This window comes from Mandrillus leucophaeus, unplaced genomic scaffold (genome assembly GCF_000951045.1).
Source record: "Mandrillus leucophaeus isolate KB7577 unplaced genomic scaffold, Mleu.le_1.0 Scaffold257, whole genome shotgun sequence".
Lineage (NCBI taxonomy): Eukaryota > Metazoa > Chordata > Mammalia > Primates > Cercopithecidae > Mandrillus > Mandrillus leucophaeus.
In genome coordinates, this window is record NW_012102665.1 from 197,813 (window position 1) to 204,806 (window position 6,994).

The 6,994-nt window shown below is 35.0% G+C and overlaps 1 protein-coding gene across 2 annotated transcripts in view; it reads left to right on the forward strand.

The window, feature by feature from the left end:
* The window catches only part of ANKRD12 (ankyrin repeat domain 12), a 133,829-nt gene that overhangs the window by 53,277 nt on the left and 73,558 nt on the right, over nucleotides 1-6,994 (forward strand). The gene's annotated exons all lie outside the window — the stretch shown is intronic.

Here is a 6,994-nt window from a genome sequence, read left to right on the forward strand (position 1 = left end):
CCCCGAAGCATCCTAAGTGATATTCTCAAGCTATTACTAGGTCGCTTAGCTGAGAAGAAGGTGCTTATGTGCCGTTGGACAGCCATTTAAGATTGAACTCTTCTCGCATATTAAAAGTTTCTTTGCTAGTCATTTTTAAATTACGTTACTCGGGTTTTGTTTTCCAATGAGAGTATATTTCTGATAGTTGTTCGAAAAATAGATTTTGATAAATTTGAAGAATGTTAGTATTTTTAAGGAATAAAGTTTCAAGATAATCTTTTCATGAGAGCCTTTGTCATCAGATCAGATGGATTTTTATTTTATTTAGAATAAAATAAAGGAGAAAATGTTACTTAGGAAGATAAAAATTTAGGTATTGAATAAATGTAACCTAATTCATATGTCTAAAATTGGGTTATATACACTTTCCCCCTTACATTTTTTTCTACTATTGGACTTTAGTTGGGATATTGTAACTCTCTGTAAGACTATTTCATAACACTTATTCTTCCATTTGAAAAGTTACATGTTGTCACCAAACAAAATTTTGATGGATTTAAAACACAACTGACCCTTGAACCATGTGGGGACTAGGGGCGCTAACCCAATCCTTCCCCCCCTTACACAGTCAAATCTGTGTATCTTTTGACTCCCCAAGTACTTAACTACTAATAGCCTGCTATTGACCAAAGCCTTACCAATGACATAAACAATTAACACATCTTTTGTGTACTCTGTTATTTTTTTCTTTACTAAGTCTTAGATGACATATGTTATATTATTATATACTGTACTCTTTAAGCTAGAGCAAAAAATGTTAAGAAAACCATAAAGAATAGAAAATATATTTACTGTTCATTAAATGGAAGTGTATCATTATAAAGATCTTCATCCTTATCGTCTTCACACTGAGTAGACTGAGGAAGGGGAGGGGTTGATCTTGCTGTCTCAGGGATGCAGAGAGGCAGAAGAAAATTCCTGTGTAAGTGGATCTGTGCAGTTCAAAATTAGGTGGTTCAAGGTCAATTGTATTTATTTTTTTGGTAGGCTTTATTTATAAATTTTAGAAAGTAATAGATGACGTCGATGACGTCTTTAGTTTAACATGTCACACACAATGAAAACATTAAGGAGGATTTCCCTAGTACCAGTACAAAATGTGTTATTTAGATTCAAGTGTCTTTTATATAATTTTAAAACAAAAGTAGAATTCAGTACCATTAAGTGATATTTCTCATATGAAAAATACAGCATCAGACTTCATATTTGACGTTTATCTTTTTTGTGTAGTATGCTATATTTTAAACTATGAGCTGAAACTGTGAAGATAAAGATACAGAAGGGAGAAACATATGCAGCATTCATCAAAACCCTTAATATATGTAGCATTTAAAGATCTCTTAAGTGTGAAAAGGAAACTCAAAAATGGGAAAATGGACCAAAAAATACAAACAGTTCAGAACAACAATTATAGTTGGCAAAGAAATACATGAAAAAATACATCAGTAGTAGTCAAAGAAATACAATTTATGATGAATGACAAAATTGTTTTTGGTCTGAATCACCCAGTAGTTACGGGTTGGACATAGGAATTTACTTTAGTGGGTCTAAATTATAGAAATACTTTGTTTAAGGTAAATAGGACAATGTATATAAAAATTGTTTCTTAACATTTGACTAATTTTTTCTTTGGGCATTTATTATAATAATGATAACTATTATTATTTTGAGACAGAGTCACTCTGTCGCCCAGGCTGGAGTGCGGTGGTGCCATCTCAGCTCACTGCAACCTCTGCTTCCTGGGTTCAGGTGGTTCTCCTGCCTCAGCTTCCTGTGTAGCTGGGATTACAGGTGCCTGCCTAGCTAATTTTCATATTTTTAGTAGGAACGGGGTTTCGCCATATTGGCCAGGCTCTTAACTCCCGACCTCGAGTGATCTGCCATCCTCAGCCTCCCGAAGTGCTGGAATTACAGGAGTGAGCCACCATGCCTGGCCTCTAATAAATAGTTATTGATGAAAGCATTTGTTTTTAAGTATGTTTATCTCAGCCTTTTTTTTTTTTTTTCTTTTTTGAGACGGAGTCTCACTCTGTCGCCCAGTCTGGAGTGCAGTGGCGCAATCTCAGCTCACTGCAAGCTCCGCCTCCCGGGTTTATGCCATTCTCCTGCCTCAGCCTCCCGCGTAGCTGGGACTACAGGTGCCCACCACCTCGCCCGGCTAGTTTTTTGTATTTTTTTAGTAGACATGGGGTTTCACCATGTTAGCCAGGATGATCTTGATCTCCTGACCTCGTGATCCGCCGTCTCGGCCTCCCAAAGTGCTGGGATTACAGGCTTGAGCCACCGTGCCCAGCCTCAGCTTTCTTTATAATAGCAAAAAAATCAGGAGAATTGTGTTGACTAATACAGGATTTGTTAAATTATGGTAAATTCAATGAAGAAATAGAGTTTTCACCCTTAAAAATAATGCTGTAAGGCTGGGCATGGTGACTCACACCTGAAATCCCAGCGCTTTGGGAGGCCAAGGCAGGAGGATTACTTGAGGCCAGGAGTTTGAGACCGGACTGGTCAACAGAGTGAGCCCCTGTATCTACAAGAAAATTAAAAACTGAGCCAGGCTTGGTGGTGTGCGCCTGTAATCCCAGCTACTTGAGATGTTGATGCATGGGTATTGCTTGGCCTGGTAGGTTGAGGCTACAGTGAGCTGTGATCATGCCACGGTACTCCAGCTGTAGAAGAATACATAATATGGAAAGATGATCATGATATATTGGAAGTAAAAAATTAGATTATGAAACAGGATGTGCTATTTGCATTAAAATTATAATTTGTGTATTTACATTTATTGTGTGTATATATGTGCACACATGTATATTAACACATGGAAAGATTAAGACTGTCTAAATATAAGACTTTTTTCACTGTAGGAACTATACCTGTTGGATGTGTTTTGGGTACAGAACAAAATATAAATGTTTTAAACCTTGACGTAAGGAAATAATAGAACAAGGGGTAGGGAATAAAGAGAAAGCATATCATCTTATCTCTAAGCAAGGGATTAACTGATATTATCTAAACAAGTATATAGTTTCTTAAAATGATTATATAAACTTTTTAATGTTCCTGTATTTAAAATTTCTTTAAATTTTTGTTTATATTTTATAGTAGTATCTTTGAAGAAGCAATGCCTTTAGTTTTTTTTTTAATGTTGGATTAAAATAAGTCTTTAAGCCTTTTATTTCAAAACAGCATATGTATGTTGTTTTCTTTTTCTTACATAAATTTATTACTGTTTCTGCTAGTTCCTTTGTCATTAATACGTATTTAGATGGATGCTGGGAATGATGCTTGCCAGAGGTTAACACTTTATTTCTTGGATGTGGGGTATCTGTTACTTTCTTCTCGGTCCTTTTTGTATGGCTTGAATTCTTGAAATAATGGACATATGTTACTTTTATAAAGTCACTACTTTTCAAAAGAGGTATTCATAACATTGTCCAAGGAAAGCCCACTGGCACCCCAGATTAGCAGCAATGCTGTCTACTGAATGAGAGATTCCTAGCCTCCGTTTTGCAAAGCATCATAGTGTGTCTTAAACTTTCTAAATTCTCAATTATTTAATACTTACTAATTTTTTTAAAAAAAAAACACTTTCTAGAAAAGTAAGTGCTTGGCTAGACAGAAAAAATCAGGGAATGAATTACAACGTAATTTGAAATCAGGCCAGTGGGTCCTTGTAGCTCTATCATAGTACTATGTTCATTCTGAATTAATTTATTTCAACAAATCACTAACATTGTCTTACTGTGTCAAAGAATTCCCATGAATTTTGTCCTGTGGAACATTAAGCCAATATATACAATGACCCATTGAACCTATGGAAGTAAAAAGCAACTGCTTATCTAAAAGACATTTCTTACACCTACATCAGATTGCTTTATCACTAATTTTTACCTTCTCCTTTCATTCTCTGCTACTCTAGAATTGACAGAATAAATTTTTTAGTTGTAGCAGAGGTAAATCATGGCAGTGTTTACTACTGAAGATTTTGGAATCTGACTAGTGTTGACCCTCAGTCCCCTACAAGCGTTGGCCCAGTAATTTGACTTCTTTGTAAGTCCCAGCTTCCTTATCTGTAAAAGTACATATAATAGTATCAGTTTCAGAGAATTGTGACCTTCAAGTGACATAGCATGTAAATTTAGCTTGTAAAACTAAATTAAACATAACCAAAAACTAACACTGGTTTAATTACATAGGAATTTTACAGTTTAATGCAGTAAGAAGGCCAAGCATAGGCAGTACAGGGTTGGCATAGCAGTTCAATAATGCCATTAGACTCTGATCTCTTTTCATCTTAATGCTGTGCCACTCTTAGCTCATACATGGGCTTTATCCTTAATCATTTTGCCTTATAATCACAAGATTATTGCTTCTTCCTGGGTAGAAAGTAGGAGGGAAAAGACCAAGGACAAAAGTGTTTTTTTCCTAGTGAGATTTGGCCTTTTTGTTTCTGCATCTGATTGATTAGGCTATTCTAGTTGCAGGGGAGTCTGAAAAATCATACTTTCAGCCGGGCATATTGTTTCTCTGATCAAAAGTGGGGTACTCCTGGTAAGAAAAAGAGAATGAATGTTGTATAGGTATCATATAATATCTGCCACCATATATAGTGTAATCAATAACTGATAACTTTTGTTATCTTTAATAATTAATACAGTTTCCACCTAAGTGAACTTTATTCCTGCATTATCAGTCACGAAATCATACTTAATTTCTTCCCTAGTCTTATGGTGTCCAAGGGAAAGCCAAACTCTCTTAATGTGAAAGTGTTAAACAGCTGTCTTGAGGATACATGAGAGAGTCTCTTCTTGGCCCTCAAACTAAATTTATAATTCTTTTGTTGTGAATAATGCCATCAAGAGCATCTTTGCAGATTGTGATGTTTGTCATACACTGAGTTGTTTCTTTATTCATTCCCAGGAGTAAGGTTACAGTGTTATAAGGGTTAAACATTTCTATGATTCTTCAGGTTTCTCCAAAATAATTATACTTAGTTAGAAAGCCTCCAGCAGTACATGAATGTTCTTTAACCTCAGATAGCATTGGGGGACACGTTTTTCTTTAGGTTGATAAATCTGATGTTCTATAGAGATAAACCAGTAGTCCTTTGTCATTTTAGTTTGCATGTTTAAATAATCAGAAAGATTGAATTTCTTTCACTTTTTTCTTTAAGTAATTGTTTCCTCTTAGCATTATTAGTAGGCAAATAGTTTACTAATTTTTTTGGCTTTTTTTTTTTTTTTTTTTTTTTAAGTGATACAGAGTGTCGCTCTTTCACCCAGGCTGGAGTGCAGTGGCACAGTCTTGGCTCACTGCAACCTCTGCCTCCCAGGTTCAAGCAATTCTCCTCTCTCAGCCTCCTGAGTGAGTAGCTGGGATTACAGGCATGCGCCACCACACCTGGCTGATTTTTGTATTTTTAGTAGAGGTGGAGTTTCACCATGTTGGCCAAGCTGGTCTCAAACTCCTGACCTCAATTGAGCCACCCACCTCAGCCTCCCAAAGTGCTGGGATTACAGGCGTGAGCAACTGCGCCCAACCTTTTTTGGCATTTTAAAAAGAATATGAGAAAATTCAGAGAACATAGTATGATGTGTTCACTAAGTCTATGGAGGCAGTTGTAGAATGTGTTGAAATTTTATTAACAAAATCTCTGCCAGTCAGCCTTAGTTCTATTTTCCTAAGACTTTAGATGCCATTTAAGGGTTTACCATATTATAATGTGACTCAATCAAATTTGAGGAGAGGAGCTTCTTTTGAAAAGAAAACAGATAGATATAATTTTTCTGGGAACTATATTAAAATAGATAAAATTAGTGCTTTGTTTAGTAAGAATAATCACCTTTGGTGATTTTTTTCCTGGCAGTTATTCATGATACATTTACCTCTGCCCCCTTCCTGATATTTCATTATGAAAGTTTCAAACATACAGTACAGGCTTTTAAAATTATTTTTAGTATTTTTCTCTTATTTCCTTGCAACCCAAGCAAAATACTAACTTAAAAAGATTGGTTTTAAAATGCAAGTATCACTTGTTTTGCCTCGCTATGAAGAACATGTGTGGGAGAGAGAGTGGCTCTGCTTTGCACTCAATATTTTGTATCAATGTCATAAACGGTGGTAATCTCATACAGCCTAGTCTTAGTACAGCATAAAAGGAAGTAGTTGAGGAAGGGGACAGGGATATGTTAATAGAAGCTTTAATTTTCTAGTTCCTGAGTTAAAGCTTTGTAGACTATGCAAATGCCACCAATAGAAACATAGTTGTTTGAGTAAAAGCCAGTGTGGGGTCAGAGTGGTTGCTTACTTCCAAAGGAAGATTTGAATAAACTGTTAAACTACATTAATATAATTGAAAGATTAGTTTATTCACTGTGGTTTAATCTATTAAAATAATATCTGCTTTCAACAATTCATTTAATCCTATTGGCACAATTTAATGGTTGCTGGTTTGCTTTGCAATCTGTGGTGGTTATTTAAATTTTTTTGCTTGTCTTTGTCAAATACTATTTTTCATGAAATTTTTTAGTTGCTAACTTAATGTATTCCATTTTGAAATATGTGTTCATTGAAAGTTTTACCATTCAGCCCATTTACCTGTTTAGAGTTGGTCTAAATGTTATTGATGATTCCTCTTTCAGTTGAGTGAACTTTCTCATCACTAAACTTTTAGGGTTATCTGTAAAATTTTCAAATACGATGCTTAGGGTTTATTTGTTCTCTTAAGTTGTTTTTTTTTTTTTTGAACACTTGGTTACTTATACCTAACTGAAATCATGAATACTGTGTAACAGTGATCCTGGGAAAAAGTTTGTCAATTAAGGATATGAAGATCACAATAATATTGTGAGTTGAAATGGCATTTGTAAGTCAAAATATATTTATAAGTAAAAATATCTGCTCTGGCCATATTACCAAAGTCAGTTCTCCATATTCACATTTCTCTGTC